The sequence below is a fragment of the Sus scrofa genome, chromosome 6 (assembly GCF_054392235.1).
Source record: "Sus scrofa isolate SSC_HxYL_T2T_F1_AM1 chromosome 6, Sscrofa_HxYL_maternal_Yorkshire_Landrace_v2.0, whole genome shotgun sequence".
NCBI classification, from domain to species: Eukaryota; Metazoa; Chordata; class Mammalia; order Artiodactyla; family Suidae; genus Sus; species Sus scrofa.
The window spans coordinates 161,386,482-161,405,188 of record NC_139388.1 but is presented as its reverse complement, the minus strand read 5'-3'; the positions used below and the strand labels follow the sequence as shown (position 1 = coordinate 161,405,188).

The 18,707-nt window shown below is 44.6% G+C and overlaps 1 protein-coding gene and 1 pseudogene across 1 annotated transcript in view; one reads left to right on the top strand and one right to left on the bottom strand.

Annotated features, from left to right (window-relative positions):
* The window catches only part of LOC102158888 (uncharacterized), a 616,184-nt gene that overhangs the window by 249,312 nt on the left and 348,165 nt on the right, over positions 1 to 18,707 (top strand). Inside the window, exon 9 of the mRNA XM_084965720.1 lies at positions 5,526 to 5,590. The gene's annotated coding sequence lies outside the window, so the exon portion shown is untranslated. The remainder of the gene's footprint in view (positions 1 to 5,525; positions 5,591 to 18,707) is intronic.
* LOC100512969 (G protein pathway suppressor 2-like) overlaps positions 1 to 18,707 on the bottom strand; it is a 53,416-nt pseudogene that overhangs the window by 1,316 nt on the left and 33,393 nt on the right.

Below are 18,707 nucleotides of genomic sequence, written 5' to 3'. Positions count from 1 at the left end.
ACTTAGGCTCAGTCCAGACATCCTTACCTGGTAGCTCCTGATCTGCTATGCTCATTGTTCCCCTGGAATATACTGGAGGCCAAATCTGTTGTAAATGTTGGCTGCTATGTTTGTTGTGTCCACAGACAGGGCTCAGGTGCGGGGTGACTCCCTTCCCTCATGACCTGGTTTGAGCAAACACCATTGTAAAAGATACATGTATGCTTTTGTATTTATTCCCAGCTATACAAGCAACAGGTTCGTCATAGAACATTGGGAACACATAGAACAAGATGGAAAGAAAGGAGTTAGGAACCTCAAAGACAGAATGTATGGGCAATGAGGTTCTATTGTATAGCACGGGGAACTACATCCAGTGTCTTAGGATGGAATGTGATGGAAGATGGTATGAGAAAAAGAATGTGTTATATTTATGACAGGGTCACTATGCCTTACAGCAAAAATTGGCACAACACTGTAATCAGCTATACTTTAGTAATTTTTAAAAATTTTAAAATGAAAAAATTTTCACCGATAAGGAGTAAATCATGAAAAAAATAAAAACATCGAAGAAATCTGATATCAGAGATTGCAGACATTTTTAACATTTTGGTGTAACTTCTTCCAAGTAGTTTTTTTTTCTTTGTACATGTGCATTTACGTATGTGCACACAGAAACATGTTCATATGTTTAAATCTTACAACCTGCTTTATATTAAGCTGCCGTAAAGAAATAAGATGATCTTAGTTGACATAGCTTGTATTTTACTGGCTCCCCTGCAACCCTCTTTTGCAAAGGCCTCCTGAATTATTTCTAGGAAGTTCTAAGGAATTCCTCAGATGAACTTAGGAACTACTCCTCTGTTTTCACTTTCAGAATTGTGGTCCTTACACCGATATTCACTCTGGAGGCCTCCATGTCCTGAATGTGCCTTGCTTTTGCTGCTGGGGCCTGCCTTTGAAGATTTTCCTTTTTTTTTTTTGCTTTTTCTTCTTCTTTTTTTTTTTTTTTCTTTTTCCATCTGCACACATGGCATATGGAAGTTCCCAGGCTAGGGGTCGAATCGGAGCTGTAGCTGCAGGCCTATACCACAGCCACAGCAATGTGGGATCTGAGCTGTGTCTGTGAACTACACCACAGCTTACAGCAACACCGGCTCCCCGGCCCACTGAGCAAGGTTAGGGATTGAACCCACTTCCTCATGGATACTAACTGGATTTGTTTCCACTGTGCCACAGTGGGAACTCCTGAATCTTTTTCTAATCATCACTGTCGTGAGTCTTACTGCTGCCATGTATATTGGTCCCACCTGGTGCCCTGGAGCTGTCCTCCAGGTACAGAGCACAGCTGAGCTCTCCAGAGAGTCTAGGAAACCAAAGCCAAGCTGAGATCCCTATAAAGGTGGAAGTCTCTGCCCCTTTTGGCCTAACTTTGGGGTGCAGACAGCCCTGCTTTCGGCCCTGTGTAGCAATGTCTGCCAGAACTCCTATGGTAAAGAAAACAGCTGTGGTCAAGAGACTTGAAAGATGGCTGCCCTCAACTCCCCTCCCTGAAAGCACCTGCTGCCTGTCACATCAAGCTTGGAGTCCAGTCCCCTACCCTTTGAATCTGGGCTGGCCCTAGTGACTTCCTAGCAGCAGAATGTATCCAAGAGCATGTCCCGGGACTTCTGAGACTAGGTCATAATAAGGCTTGCCACTGCTACCTGGGTCTCTTGCAATGCTCATTCTCAGCTACTTCTTCTCAGAACCCAACTACCTGTGATGAGAAGCCTTACAGAGAGAGGGTCCACATGTAGGTGCTCCAGTTGACAGTCCCATCTGAGGGCACAGTCAGCACCAACTGCCAGGCATGGGAACGTGCCATCTTGGGTTTCCAGAGTCCAGCCTCCAGTGACTCCAGCCCAAACCACCATTGGACTGCAGCCACTGAAGAGACCCTGAGAGAGAATGGCCCAGTTAGCCATGGATGAAAATGGTACATTCTGTTCTAAACCACTAAATTTTGGGGTAGTTCACTCTCTTTAGACAGCAAAACCTTCTCTCTCTTGGCTTAGATATATTCTGAGTCCCCCAGGAACTGAGTGATAGACGTCCTGCCTTCCTTAGAGCAGCCCCGCCCTGCCTATACATGAGCCTCGTGTCTCTGTTAAGCTTGTCTGCTTGGCCCCTCCCTCCTGGTGCTGACTTCCCTCCCAGGACAATTCCACTGGACTCGTCCCATCATTCCACCCATCATTTCTAGACATGCCTCAGTCCCAAGGGGAAATATTGCTTAAGCTCCAGCTGGGAACTCTGTATGTGTAAACAAAGAGTTTACTGTATATGCAATTGTACTTATTAAATTCTTGTTTCATTTAGTGTTGTGTTGCAGCAATGATGTCATTAAAAATTCCACAGAATTAATATTCCATCATTTGAATTTATATCATTGTCATTTACCTGTTTTTGGAAAATTGCTCCTCTCTCTCTTTTTTTTTCCTTAAATTCTAAAATAAAGGCTGAGGTGAATATCTTTGTCCATAAATCTTGGCTCAGTTTCTTATCTTAAGGAAATAATTAAGTACTCAGCAAAAGGTATGATATTTTTTAAAAGACAATCAATGTATAATGTCAAATCACTTTTCAGAAAGATTGTACCAGGTTACCCACCACCAGTCAAGTAGGCAGAAATGAGAATAATAATGATTGTTGTTAATAATAATGAGATGAATAATCTTATTTTAATTTTAATTTTTCTGATTCTTGGTGATGTCAGTGAAAAGTTGTTTTACTCTTTCGTATTTCTGCTATAATTTTTCTTTTTATTTAGCCATTCTTTTTTTTTTTTTTTTTTGGCTGCACCTATGGCATATGGAAGTTCCCAGGACCGGGATCGAATCCAAGCCACAGCTATGACCTATGCTCTAGCTGTGGCAACACTGGATCTGTAACTCACTGGACTGGGCCAAGGATTGAACCCATGCCTCTGCAGTGACTCAAGCCACTGCAGAGACAATGCCAGATCCCTAACCCACTATGCCACAGCAGGAACTCCTTCTTTGGCCATTCTTAATTATCTACTATGTGCCAAGAAATCAGCTTGACCATAGGAAGTGAGGATTTGATATATAACCTCAAGAGTGGACCATGTGGTTTGAGGAACGGAGTTGGGAGCATGAGGTGAAGAGAGCGCCTAACTCGGGGCATGAAGATAGGGAAGACACATCCGGGGAAGTGTCTGGGGAAGTGATGGGGAAGGCCCTAGAGGGAGGGCCCAGTGGGCTTGAAGGACCAGGGAAGCCAAAGCCTCACCTAAGCTAATGTCTAAAGGATGAGTAGGAGATAACCACCTGGACAGGAGAGAAAGAAACAGGTTCAAAGAAGGGAATAACAGGCTTTGAGAAGGGGAGGCTGTGTCAGGGACACTAGGCAGCCCTGTGCAGCCAGACTCTGGGCTGGGATGAGGTGGAGAGGTTAGATGAGGCTGGGAGCTCGGAGGAGCCAGGTCCCACCTTCTTTCTCACACACTTACATATGACCTCTTGTCTTCTGTGTTTTAGCTGTGTGAGTTGGGAAAGTTACTTAACACCCCCCCTCCCCCGTGCAACAGTTTTCTTATCTTTAAAGTAGGCATGAAATGAAATAATACTGATTTCATAGGGTTAAATTGCTTATGAGGATAAACTGAGATCTTACATGCATGTGAAGGGACGAACCTTTTCACGTAATGCTAGAACATAGTGCCAACTATTCTCTATTAAAAGTTTCTTGGAGTCACCTGTTTGATCCAGGACTCTGTAAGTGAACCTAGCTAGGCCATGTGCTCAGAGCCACTCTACTATCAGCAAGGGTTCTCAGTTGCAAGCAGAATATTAACTCTGGCATCTTCGCAAGAGGGGGTTGGAGGCTCCAGCATCAGTAGACACTAGAGGACCAGCCTTGGGAAGAAGACAGGAATCAAGGAACTTTTTTTTTTTTTTTTTTTTTTAAATAGGGCTGCATGTGCAGCATATGGAAGTTCCAAGGCTAGGGGTTGAATTGGAGCTACAGCTGCCGGCCTATGACACAGCCACAGCCACAGCAACTTGGGATCCAAATCGCATCTGTGACCTACACCACAGCTCACAGCAACACTGGATCCTTAACCCACTGAGCGAGGCCAGGGGTTGGACCCGCATGTCCATGGATACTAGTTAAGTTTGCTACTTCTGAGCCATAATGGGAACTCAAGAAACTCTTTAGTTGTCAAGGAGACAAATAGCCAAAGACAACCATTCATGTTCTGGAAAATAGCCAAGTTGTACCATCCCTCGGTACCCTCACCACTGATGCTGGACAGCATGGCAACTGAGAATGAACCCTAATCCTCCTTCATCTGAGCAACTTTGCGGGGTGCTGGAGCAGGAGAGAGTGAGGAGTCCCTCCACCCACTGTGACTTTCCTCCTGAGTGTAGGCTGCCTCTTCCCATGGGGTTTCCTGCCACATAAGAAGAGCCATTACTGTAAGAATGAACAGATGTCCCTCTGTGTCCTGCCTCTTTGGCTGCCCAATCTCTACGCAAACCTTTCTTTCTAAACATATTCTTTTTTTTTTTGTTTTAAAAATTTTTATTGAAATATAGTTGATTTATGGTGTTGTGTTAGTTTCATGTGTATAGTAAAATGATTCAATTATCATATACATATATGTATAGTTACATATCACACACCCACCCACACCCACCCACACACACAAATCCTTGTTACTGTTGAAAAAGTAACTTCTCCTCAAAGGAACAAAAACAAAAGTCTTACTGGCTATTTCATCCAGATGGTGCCTCCAGTTCTTTCTGGAAATCTATTTGAAAAGTTCGCTATGTCCCACATATATAGTAAGTAGTGGGGAAAGTGGAGAGGAAAGAAGAAACTTCAGTAAAATATGTGAATATTTGACACTGTTAAGGAAGGAAATATCAGATAGAGGCTCTGGTTCTTGTTTCTGCATAACTGACATTTGCGACTTTTCTTCACTATTTCATTGCAATGGCTTTTGCCTTCAGCCAGTGCTTTTCTGGTCACCCTGGTTGGTAGCCCAGATATTTAGTTTTAAGGGACATATGCCCTTGGTTTCGGGCTGAAGAAATTTCCCACTAACCTTTGCTATTAGATGTGGCAGAATCAGGGGTCCCCAGCTTCCAGTCTTACCACTCCTGTGTTCCTATCACTACGATCTTATTTTTCCTTGACAGTCAGGGTCAAACATGGCCAGTGTGGTAACTGGCCTTCTTTTCAGGCTCTTTGCTCCGGGGCACAAGGAATCGGAAATGACCAAATGGACGTAGTAAGTTCCAGTTCAGCATCACTTTTGTTATGTCACCTCATGGAAGCATTTCTCCCCAAAGAGTCACTTCCCCCCAAATCACTGAGCCAGTAAGTCCCAAACTTGTGGGTGTGGGAAGCAGGATTGTGAGTGGGTGTGAGGGGTGTAGCCTCCTTCAATCCCTGGGTTCTGGACACTTTATTCTGTCAGCAACATCATCATCATAAGTTGTTCCCTTGTTCTGAGTAGTTGTCACTTTCTGCAGGATGGTGCCCGCCTTGTGAGCTGTTACCCTGCTAGCGTGGTGGCGGATTTCTGGGACCCCATTCTGTGAGTACAGTAGCACCTGACAAAGTGCATATTATAAAACAATCAAAGCCTGTGGGCATTAAAACCATTCCTTCCTCCTCCCTCTGTCCCCTTTCTCTTCCTCCCTTTCTGCCCCCACATCCCTCCCTTCCTTGCAAAGCAGATGAAGGAAGAAAGGTACTGCTTGGAGTTTTGCTTCCTGGGTAGATGTCCCTTCTATGTGGTTCATGGGTGGAGCTACAAAAAACTACAGTGCTTCTATCAGTGCACTTGTCAGAAGTATCTTCCCAGGAGGCTGTAGCGAGGGGTGATGGAAGAGATGGATTATGGCGCGAGAGTGCGTTCTGGCCGTGGAAGTGTCCTGCTCCTGCCATTTCCTGGTGCCTTAAGAAACTGTGGAACCTGGTGCCATGTCTCATGCACACTGTTTTCTTCTTCTGATGGGATGATGCCACTCATGTACTTTTTTGTTTTTGTTTTGTTTTGTTTTGCTTTTTAGGGCCTCACCCAAGGAGATTCCCAGGCTAGGGGTCAACTTGGAGCTATAGCTTCCCACCTACACCACAGCCACAGCAATGTGGGATCTGAGCCTTGCCTGGGATCTACACTACAGCTCATGGCAACGCCAGATCCTTAACCCACTGAGCGAGGGATCAAACCTGCTTCTTCGTGGATACTAGTTTGGTTCGTTACCACTGAGCCACTACAGGAACTCCTGCCAGTCATGCACTTTATGGCTGGGTGAATTGTATAACACCCTGTCCACAGAGCTCAGCTAGGTGTGGGTGCTTATTTCACGTCCCATTTTCAGTCCTTTGGTCTCCAGTGGGGCCCACTAACAATCCGTCCCATGTTTTTTTTTAAGAGGAGCATAGTTGTTTGCGTGGATTTGTTGTTAGACCTCAGAGCTTTTTACCATGAACCTCATATTGAGACTTGCTGCCCGTACCATATAGCAGTCTGCTCTGGCACAGACACCCTAAGCAGTGTTGGATCTTCTAGATCATAAGTCTAAGAACTTACTGCATTACAGCCTGGACCAGGCAGAGAGCCTCCTCCTATAGCGTACTGCACTCAAAGCTGGTAGTTTATTTCCCAGATGGTTAAAGTGGCAGCCCGAATGGAGTGTTACATTGTCTCCAGAATTCAGAGGCCCACCAATTATTGTTTCTTTTTAAGTGGTAGGAAGTGCAAGGTACTACAGCTTGACATTCACTTTGGGGAGACTGTTCCCACAGGCCTTCAACCACTGGTACCCATGGAATTCACAGAAGTCAGGTAGCCCATTTTTTGTGGGATTTCTCTCTCATCCCTTGGCTTGCATGCATTTTACCAAAAACATACTTACTATTTCCTACATTCTGGTCCTAATCAAATGATGCTATTAATATAGTGGACTAACATTTTGCCACCTGAATGGAAAGATGATGAAAGTCTTTGTGGCTAAGTTGTGGTGCAGACCAGTTTGGAGTTTGGGTATTGTCTTGAGACCGATCAAGGATACTGCTGTTTTTGCCAGCTGAAAGCAAACGTCTTCTTATCTTTTTCTGATACTTTTAATGTTACTAAATCAAGTTCGGCTGCTCGCTGCTGGGAAAATCAATACTCAAGAGGGAGACAAATGTTAGTATAAAAGGAACATTGCTTTTCATCAGAATGCTGGGGGAGATGATGGATTCCGTGTCCCCAAAAACCACTTCTGACGGTTCTGCTCGCCCATGAAAGTTTTAAAGGGAAGAAGGGAAGTCGTCTCAGTTAATCATCGAGATGGGGGTTCAAGGTCATCACCATCCCCTACTGCCTGCAGGCTCATCAACTTCTTGTGATTTTCCTTTAGATGTTAACCTTGTTCACAGTTTGGTCACAAGATTACAGAAGGGAAAGCTAGGGAAGAGGTGTGATCATCTGTTAATTACTTATTTCTCATTTCCACCTCTTTGATCTATGGTAAGAATCAACAAGTTAGGCAAGGTAATTGTGTAATTAAAAGATTTGAAAGGTGTGCTTGGGCCGGAGATGAGTAAAGTGTAGGGGTGCCTGGTTTAAATATTAGTTCCAATATAAAGTGACAAGAAAAGGGACTTCCTGCTGAGGATGATTTCTGCAAAGAGCTGCTTACAATTATAGGAAAAAAAAATCAGTCACTGCGTACGAAGTGTCAGATATTAATGATTTACTTCAGTAAGGAACAAATCCAGAACAGCAGGTTTTTGGAAATACCACCTACTTCTTTTTATTCAAAATCAACATTGCCCTTCAACTGTCAATCACTGATGATGCCATAAATTTTTGCAATTCCCCCTATGAGTTCCCTGGGCCCAATAATGACCTTCTTCTTGCTGTTTTGAGTTTAAAGCCCACTGGGATACAGTAATCACATATTAAAACATCACATTTATTGTTGATGAAGCTGATTGAGGAATGTGGCTTTGGATCTGAGGCCAAGTGCATTTGCTTATATTTCACCCCTGAATTTTGACTCCCTCCTAGTCATTGGCACAGCGGGCCCACCACAGGCCTTAGCCTAGGGCTACAACTTGCCGCAGGAAACGTAAGACATGGAGAAGCAAAAGCTATGGGTTCCTGTAGGTGGACAGGTTTAGAAAATGGGGAGGAGGTTGGAGCTTCATTGAGCATGTAGAATTCCTTTTCCCAGACTTACCAAATACCTATCATAGAAGCAGCTGACTTTTTCTCCTCTTGTGAAGAAAAATCAGTGAGGAATGGAGGAAGGGAGCAGCGGAACTGCTCTAGGTGCATGACCTGTCTGCAAAGCCCGCAGTCTCAGGGGATGGGAGTTATGTCCCCATGCCTTCCCGTCACTGTGACTGCACAGCTGGATCCAGCAGAGCCTACCATGAATAAGCCTACCTATCCCTCCCTCTCTGCATCACTGGCTCATAAGCCTCACAGGTGGCTAAGTTCACATGGATGTGCTCTGAGTTCCACCACGTCACGGTGGCCTATCTCCTATCTTCTGGTGGGGGAGTGAAGAGTGGGGCACGGTGTCCACCAATAGCAGGTATCATGGGAGATGCCTCCCCAGTACCACTGGGGATTGGATATTGAACAGCCAGAAACTAAATAATTGCCCCTCTACTCCCCAGATGTGTCCACGTTTATACACCCCAGAGGAGGGTAATCGAAGCATCTTCTGGTTTCCAGATTCCAACCTAAGTCATCACCATTCCTGCTCCTTTAGCTCCTGGCCTGCCAGTCACCAGCCCCAGCCTGACTCTGTGTGCTAGATTCCATAACTCTCATTTAGGACATGCATTTTGATAGTTGTCTCCCTGTTAACTGCAGAAAAATGGTTATTCTCCTGACCCTCCCTGCCTTGGCCTGGAACTCCATGGACCTCATCAGGACTTGTTTTGTTCAGAACATCCCACGCTGGCTGAGTGTTTGCTCTGTGTTTGCATGATCATCAGTGCTGAAGACACAGGATGGATTAAAAGTGGCCTCTACCCTCTCAGTACTTTCCCTGTGGTGGAGAGAATAACTCTGTCCTAATTCTCTATCTGGGTATCATCATGTCGTGATGGAGCAGCTCAGATGGGGTTAAAAAAGACTTCATGGAAGGACCAGGGTTTCATGGTTTTGTCCAGGCTGCTTGTGCTTGTTTCCTAGGACTGCTATAACAATGCCCCCCAAACTGGGGGGCTTAAAGCCACAGAAATCTATTCTCTCACAGTTCCAGCAGCTAGAAGTCTGAAATCCAGGTTTTGGTTGGGTTGGTTCCTCTAGAGGTGCTGAGGGTAAATCTGTTCCATGCTTTTCCCCCAGCTTCTGGTGGCTCCCTGCAACCCTTCCTGTTCCTTGACCTGCAGCTGCATCAGGCCGGTCTCTGCCTCCATCTTCAAGTGATGTTCTCCTATGTCTGTGTCTCTTCCCTTTAAGGATTCTAGTCCTATCAGATCAGGACCAAGCCCAATCCAGTATGACCTCATCTGAATTTGGTTACATCTACCAAGACCCCATTTCCAAATAAGGTCATAGTCACAGATACAGGGGGTTAGGTGGGGCCTCTGTGAGGGACACAGTTCAACCCATGACAGTACTAAATTACTAAGGAATTTCTTTCAACTACATTTCCTTAAACCTAATGCATTTTTTTTGTCTTTGAAATAAAGAATACATTTTAGAAGCAGATCCCCTTCTTAAGTTTTCTATCCTAATTATTATCATTCTGCACTATCTAAAAAATTCCAGATTCTAGAGGTTGCATGTCTATTAAAAAAATGTCCTCCAGTTATGGGTGTGGCCTGCTTCAAGGAAATCAAAGGAATGCTTTGAATTCTCGCCCAGGAAGAAATAAAACATCTCTGAACTGGAATATTCAGCGTCTAGGTAGGGTAGGAATTATTAAATGAAAAGGCTTATTTTTTCAGGGAGGAAAAAAACCCCAAATAAATAAAAATCCCTTCACATTTGGGATACAGCCAAGCCTCCATATTGGGAATGAGGGATCCTACAAATATATTTATTTCAGTTCAACATTTATGTCTTCAAGGGTTGTATTATTAAAAAGTCATAATAACTTTTCAAATTCCTGCAGTGAATGCAGTTTACTAAGTGCTTTTGCGTAGGAACTCAGTAATGCCGCAAACTATTGAGAGAGACATTTTTTCACATGTGAGGAGATTGAGGTAAACCAGAGATGCACTGACTTGTCCAAGAGCAGGTGGCTGGTCAGCTGACCATGGTGTCGAGAACACTGTCTCTCTGGTCAAAAGTTCCAGATAATTCCACAGGGCATGCTAGTGGAAGGTGTGGGTTTTCTTTATTATTAAAAATTTTTTTTTATTATTATAGTTGATTTATAATGTTCTGTCAATTCCTGCTGTTCAAATATATATATATATATATATATATATATATATATATATACATATATACTGTTATATACAATATACATACTATGTATATATATATATATGTATGTACACACACACTATTTTCTTAGATTATCTTCCATCACGTTCTATCACAAGAGATTGAATTTAGTTTCCTGTTCTGTACAGCAGGACCCCATTGCTTATCCATTCTCAATGTAATAGCTTGCATCTACTAACCCCAAACTTCCAGTCCATCCCACTCCCCCCTCCACTTTAACAACCACAAATCTGCTCTCCGTGTCTGTGAGTCTGTTTCTTTCCTGTACATAGGTTCATCTGTGCCATGTTTTAGATTACATATATGAGTGATACATATGGTATTTATCTTTCTGAGTTACTTTATTTAGTATGAGAATCTCTAGTTGCATCCATATTACCACAAACGGCATTATTTTTTCTTTTTTATGGCTGAGTAGTATTTCATTGTATATATGTACCACATCTTCTTAATCCATTCATCTGTAGATAGACATTTAGGTTGTTTCCATGTCTTGGCTATTGTGATGAACATTGAGGTATATGTATCTTTTTGAATGAAAGTTTTGTCTGGATATATGCCCAGGAGTGGGATTGCTGGGTCATATGGTAGTTCTATGTTTAGTTTCCTGAGGTATTTACATGTGGTTTTCCATAGTGTTTGTACCAATTTACATTCCCATCAACAGTGTAGAAGTGTTCTCTTTTCTTCACCTCCTCTCCAGCTTTTGTTTTTTGTAGACCTATTAATGGTAGCCTTTCTGACTGGTGTGAGGTGGTACCTCAATGTAGTTTTGACTTGCATTTCTCTCATAATTAGTGATGCTGAGCATTTTTTCACATGTGTCTTGGCCATCCATATATCTTCTTTGGAGAAATGTCTATTTAGGTCTTCTGCCCATTTTTCAATTGGGTTGTTTCCTTATTTTACTTTTTAATTCTTCATTGAACTTGAATATATAGAGCAATTGATAAATAATTAAATTCAGATAATTTGTTTGCAATTGATAAATAAAACTTTACCAAGTACTGGGCATACATAATTATTTTCCCCAAGTACTTGACAGACATAGAAACCAATAGTTTCATTAGAAATGATATTCCCGTGGAGTTCCCGTTGTGGCGCAGTGGTTAACGAATCCGACTAGGAACCATGAGGTTGCGGGTTCGGTCCCTGGCCTTTCTCAGTGGGTTAACGATCCGGCATTGCCGTGAGCGGTGGTGTAGGTTGCAGACACGGCTCGGATCCCGCTTTGCTGTGGCTCTGGCTGTGGTTCCTAGCCTGGGAACCTCCATATGCCGCGGGAGCGGTCCAAGAAATAGCAAAAAGACGCGCGCACACACACACACAAAATAAATAAAGTTAAACATTTAAAAAAAAAAGAAATGATATTCCCACTAATCTAAACATTGTGATAGACGGTGCCCTGGTGTCAAGGATCTTGTGGGGGACGAATCCACCTGCTTGGGGGAGGGCATGGCTTCACAATTTAGGGGACCCACGCTGAGCCTTGGAGGCCAGGGAGTAAGCCAGGCAGGGTGGGAGGTGGAATCATTAAAGTCTGCCTGCAGGGGATGTATGGGGTGGCATGTGTGGAGGAGTGGCAAGTGATGGGACTGCATAGGTAAGCAGGGTCCTATCCCGAGGATCTTGAATGAAAATCTAAATGTCAGACTTCATTTTGTGGGCAGTACAAGACAATGGACAGGGAAATGGGGAGAAGAAGTGGTTATTTCAAGCCAGTGGTTCTCACTTGGAGACAGTTTGCCCCCTTCCCTCCTGCTCCCCATCCTGGACCTTTGGCAGTATCTGGGGACAGTTTTGATTGTCACAGCTGTGAGGAGGAATTTGCTATTGGCATCTAGTGGGTAGAGGCTGGTTATGCTACAAAGTATTCTGTAATGTACAGGACACTCTCCCACAGCAAAGAGTTATCCAGATAAAAGTATCATTAATGCCAAGGTTGAGAAACCCTGTTTTAAACAAGGGAATGAGATTTCTGATTTTTCTGTTTTAGAAAGGCAAGTTGGAATTGCTGTAAGGGCTAGGGAATTGCTATATGAACCAGCTACCTTATTTTGAATATTCCTCCTTCTTTGGTATTTTCATATTCAGTTTTATTTTTATCCTCCTTTGTCTGCGATGATCTACTAGAGGGTAATCTATGAGCTGAGGGCTCAGGTGAATGGCTCCCCCTAGAGTTGTGCAGTGCACAGACTACCTACGCCCTGATGGAAGAGTTTAAATTTGATGAATGAATGAACAGTGAACAAATGACTGGGCAAATCCAAAGAAAGGAAAACTAATTGCATACCAGGTGATGCTGAAGGAGAAACTTGCCATTAAAAATCCCAGCAAGGTATCACACCGAATTTCCGGAGTGCACTGGAGTGGAAACAAACAGCTCTCTGCCAGCACCCTCTTGGCTGACACTTCAGAGTCTCAGCTGCTGAGGCACCTCGGAGTGGAAGCTGGGTTTAGACCCTGGAAAATTACTAGGTTTTCTGGTCTCCTGGGCCCTCTGCAGCCTTATCAGTATAGCTTTGTCAGGGTTTCCATCATAAACCGTGGGTGTGGGGCTAAGTGGCCTGTAAAACCTGGCTCCAGGCTAATGCTGGCAGAAACAGAGCCTGCTAAGATGCAATTAGTTTGACTCGTGGAGTCTTCGGTTGGCTTCTTTGCTTAATTGGGAGAAAGCAACCAAGAAATACAGAGGTTTTGGTGCTCCTTCTGTCTCAAAGGACAGGCACAGAAAAGCTTCTGCAGCAGGGATGGAAAACAGGCCTGTCGCCAGTGCTGAGCTCTGGGAAGGAGGGGTTTGGAAAGAGTTGCCCACCAGAAGTGGAGAAATACTGCTGGGCAGGGGCCAAAGACAGCTCTGTGACCTGGACCGGCCCCTACCTGCCTGGCCCTTCATGTCCCTGTGGTTAAATCATGTGGTCCTCATGGCCAGCTCTTGTCCTTGCACAGGGTGTTCTGGGATGGTTGCAGCAAAATAAAATGCTTGTTTAAATCCAGGCTTCACAACATAAGCCCCTTCACTCGATGGTGACATTCATTTATTACTTCCCATTGCCTATTATTGCTTCTTTGTTTGAGGTGAGTAGTCTGGAAGCTGAATCAGACCCTGCTCCACGTACAGGCACTGTCCTTGGCCCAAGGATACAGCGTAGGAAGATCCCGGACCTCATGGGATCTTAGTTTCTTCATTTTTAAAGTTGGGAAAATCATACCTAGTTTATGGCATAGGGATGAAGTTTAAGTGAAATAACTTCTAAAATGTCTGTAACACTATCTGGCAAAAAATATGAATTCCTTAAACAGAAAGTTTATGTTACTAATATAGTCCTGATACAATAAAACCAACGTGACAAATGCTGTCCTTGGGGTATGTACAATGCTGTGAAACTCAAGAGGTGTGCATGCCTGTATCTGAGAGTGGGCAGAGTTGGGAAGAGGAGTCAGGGGAAGGCTTCATGGAGGAGGTGATGTGACCTGAGTACTGACAGATTATGAACTTCCCAGGCAGAGAAGAGAGGACAGACCATTCCCCTTGGCAGGAATAGCATATGCACAAGTACTGAGTGTGCATGGTTGGTTTAGAGCATGAGGACGCATCCTTGTATCCTCATTGTAGGGCACAGGTTAGAGGGAGGGATGTGACGGCTCCATGGACCATCCTCTCTGAACCAGCCCTTTCTTCTTTCCTCCCGTCCTCTTCTCTTTCTCATTTTCTTCTTCTTCTTCTTTTCTTTCTATGGATGTACCTGTGGCATATAGACGTTCCCAGGCCAGGGGTCAAATTGGAGCTGCACCTGCTGGCCTACACCACCGCCATAGCTACACCAGATCCGAGCTGCCTCTGCGACCTATCCCACAGTTCATGGCAACACCAGAGCCTTAACCCACTGAGTGAGGCCAGGGCTCGAACCCTCATCCACATGGATACTAATCAGTTTCATAATCCACTGAGCCACAATGGGAATTCCCTGACCTTTCTCATTTTCATAGAACATTTTCATAAATGCAGATTCTTTGGTGCACAGATAAGCATCCTGAGGCAAGGTTCTTTGGCCCTTGATCCTTGGCTCTGTGCTCACTGCTCTCCTGTGGAAGATATGCTCTTTTCTGGGTCCTCTTCCTCCATCAGAGCTGACCTCCCACCTCCGGATCTGCTCAGGTCTCCACTGCTACCCTCTACCCCACTGCTCACTCTGCCAGAGGGCTCGCTCCCATAACGTTCTCTTAAAAATTTTTTATGACTCCTTAGTCCAGGCTCCCAGTCTACCCTGCGCCATATGTGAGCTTGTTAATTCCTTAAAGGGTTCACTCATGGCACATCTTAGGGATGAGGACTCAGATTCACAGGGGAGCAGCTGCTTTCACTCTGGGGAAATGCTGATAGATGTCCATTTTCCAGAGTGAGAGACAGGGGTCAAGTGGAGAGCCGGAAGCTGACAGCCAAACACATTTTGGAACCTGCTGCTGCTGCAGATCATGCTGGCTACTTTTAGACTTGAAATTGAGATTCACAACCTGATGGTGTTACTAAATACCTTGGGTAATGTGCTCCTATTTCTCAGGTCTCAGTTTTCTATTGCATAAATGGGCTAGTAGTGCTAACCACTCCAGAGTGGGCAGATCAGATCCCTCAGTGGCTTGGAGGGTCTCAGATGTGAATATTCTTGTTTATCTGCTCAGGTTTGTAAGAGACTCTTAGACAGAACAGATAATTCCTCAGCTCCTTGGTTGAATGAACTCCCTGGAATGGGTCGTGGCCCTCAAGTTAGGACCAGAAGCCAGAGGCTCTGTGTGCTGCCTTTGGGAGATTTAGTGTCAGAAGAGAAAATTAATTAGAAGGAGAGACACCCCTACTTCCTCCCTTTTGTCCCCGGCAGGGGGGCCAGGGCACAGTGAGGAGACCTGCTCAGGTTGACCAAGTCTATTAAAGCAAGAGACAGTATCTCGGAAGCCTCCTAACCTCCTTCCAGCCAGGTCCACTGGGTGGTGTCTCCTGTTCCTGGGAGGCATGTGCTGTCAAGTAAGGAACCCAAATTGGGAGTTAGCCGAGGCCTCTGCTTAGCAGCTGGGTGTCCACGGGCAAGTCACTCAGCCCCTCAGCTTTCCTCTGACATGAGACAGCATTCTTGTGGCTTTCCTGAGGGGTAGATGGCCTGAGACATGGGAAACACTCTGTTAACAGTAGTTCCCTCCTCCATCCAGCCAGAAATACCTTTCCCCCCTAAAGACTGCCACCCAGCCCCAGGGCACAGCTCAATAAAGTCCCCATAAAATTCAGCTTCTCTGGGCCCAGCTTCGGAAATTACAGCGAGTTGATTCATCACATTGTTTGAATTACGGCAATATGAAAATACAGAAAACCCACCGGGAGTCAGCCTTTTCCCATATATAAAACAGGGTTATGATCCCATATAAACTTTTAAAAGAGAATACTTTAGTTTATATCTGCATGCATATGATTGAGGGGGAAAAGAAGGAACAAGAAAAGAAAAGAGGACACGTTGGCAAAGAACATAATTCAAACCAACACTCCTGCTTATTAGTCCCTCAGGTCCCTTTTCTTTATCTTCATTCTCATCTTCATAACATCCTGGATCTGGCGCCCGCACTACAGTGGGCTGGGGCTTCGGAGTCTGGCTGCCTCCCCAGGATCCCTCAGTCCATCCTCTCTCCTCCATCTCCGCTGCCATAGCCTGCATCCCAGTCACCAGCATCCCTGTCCCGGACCACTGACCACCTTGCAATGAGTCATCCCATGACCTTGCAGGCTGCAGCCAGGAGGATGGGAGAGAGTGGAGGAGCAAGGCAAGGGACACGATTCAGTTTTTTCCCCCATGGAAGACCTTCAGAGGCCCTAGTGCCCTCGGGAAAAAGTGAACTCCTGACCCGTCCTGCCGGCTCCCCACCACCCGGGTCTGCCTCTCCAGATTCTTCTCTTTTGCCTTGAACATTCCCTTCTCTGCTCTCTCTGCGTGGAAGACTCTCTCCTCTAACATCTGCTTCTCCCCTTTGCTTTCTCCTACCCATCCTTTAAGACTCAGTTATATATAACTTCCTCTGGGAACATTCAGAAATGATCCTAAGTTCAATGAAGCTGTTTTCACTTCGAAGCTGTGAGCTGTGCAAGGGCAATGACCAAACCTATTTGTTCATCATTCTATCCCTAGTACTTGGCAAAGTACTTTCTTGCATGATGGACGCTCAAAAAAAAAAAAAAATATATGTTTTGCGTTGTGATTACAGACTTTAGTCCCAAAGTGGGTTCTGCCATCATTGCTACCCAAGGTCACTTCAGTGATAACTTTACCACCATTCTTATCTGTAAAATGGGCATAAAGATACTTACTTACAGTATTGTTGGGAGAATCAACACAAGTTAGTAAAGTGTACAGCCCATAATTATGGATTTCCTTTCTTGAGCGTCTATTCTTATTACAAGGTTTTGGGGACAGAAAGAAATGTCTAACGTTGTGTGGCCATCAGTCATGATAAATTATTCAGCACTGGCTAATGCCCACCAAAGAGGTACAGTGGTAAATTCTTGGATCAGGGTTCTGTTTACACTTGGAAGAGAAGGAATATCAGTTGTTAGTTTTCAAATGAGACCTCCTCTTGCATGGCAGCACATGAAAGAATTGCCTGGGCGTGAGTCCAAGGTTCTGTATGCAACATATGTGGATATTCAAATACAATTTCATTTATTCATGTCCCCACCTGTCAAGAGCCCACTTCCAAATAAGAAAATACAACTGATTAGCCTCATGGTGAAGGTGTAAATTAAATGATAATTGTTAACTTATTTTTCCACTATCTTTCCTTTCTCTATCCTTATATGTTCATCCTTTTCATAGGGAACAGCAAAGATGGCTGAGCATCAAACTCTCCTAAATGAGCATGAGAGATTTCCCTGGGTACCAATCTTCTTACCAAAGCCTCCTAGAGTTTTGGATTTGGGCAAAAGCACTTGAGATGGTATCTGAAGGAATTCTTGGCAAAGTGGGCTGGCAGGAGGTCCCAAGGTTTGGAGATTAAAAACAGGCTACAAGATTATTAAAAGATCTTTCCCCACTGGTTCACCATGTTGTGCTTTAAACCATGTATCTACATGGGTTGCTTCATGTGATCTTTGTGCACAACTCTGATACTGCACAAGCTGGGGTTATCCAACTCATTTTACAGAGGAAAGAAAGGGGCTCAGAAATTTGCCCAAGGCCGACCAGTTAATGGCAGTACCAAAATTAACTTTAGTTTTCTGAATCAAAGCCCCCTGCTTGTCCTATATTGACTTTGCTCAGACAGGCTGAGTCCCAAGTTCCTCTTCTTATCCTCCTCCTCCCTCAGTCTGGAGGTCTGATGGGGGCGGGATGCTTCTTGCACTGCCCCTCGTCTCTGCTGTCGGTCTCTGCCCCTGAAGCCCATCCTGCCCACCTCCCCAGAGAGGGCTCCTCACTTTCCCTCTGTCTTGGTTCATCCAGTGGGCTTATGCGTAACGAATGGTGCAATGTGATATGGTTTGAACCACAGGGAAGGAAGATTTACATTGTGGGTTTCTGCTTAACTACATGGTGTCAAGGGAGCAGGCTGGAAAGGGACGTGTCTAGCCACAACCAGGTAGCTTCTGGGTATTTTGCTTCTCATAACCACATGAGTACATATTCTTATCCCTGTTTCATGGGTAATGAGTTGCATTACTATGAAAAGCAGATCTTGCCTGCACAGGGAAAGGGAAAGTTACCAGAGCATTTATCGAGTGCTTACTATGTGCTGGCACTTCACACACTTACAGTTGGCTGAATCCTCACAAAAGCTGATGGAGGAAGGAATGGGCGATCCTATTTTACAGATGAGGCAGCCACTTCAGCGAAGTGGGGTAGTAGGTTCATCTAGGGAACCCATGGTAGGATTCAAAGCCCATGATTTGGCCCCTACTGTCCCAAACCAGACTGGCTGCCCATAGGCCCTGTTTAATGAGAGGATGTCAGTTCAAGTCAGAACTGTCTGACAAGCAGGGGTGAAGAGGAAACAGCCTGTAACTATTTGATGGGGATGAAGGAAGGGATTATGAGGGGGTGAACAAACAGGAAGCAACTGTGATACAAACAAGGAAAATGTAGGAAAAATTCCAGGAAGTCAAACTCTTATAGAGCTGTTTGCAACAGACATGATGAGAAAGTCATTCTCTGGCCTGAAAACCACAAGCTCTGGGGAAAAATGTCATACTGAACTTCAGGAACTCTTTGAA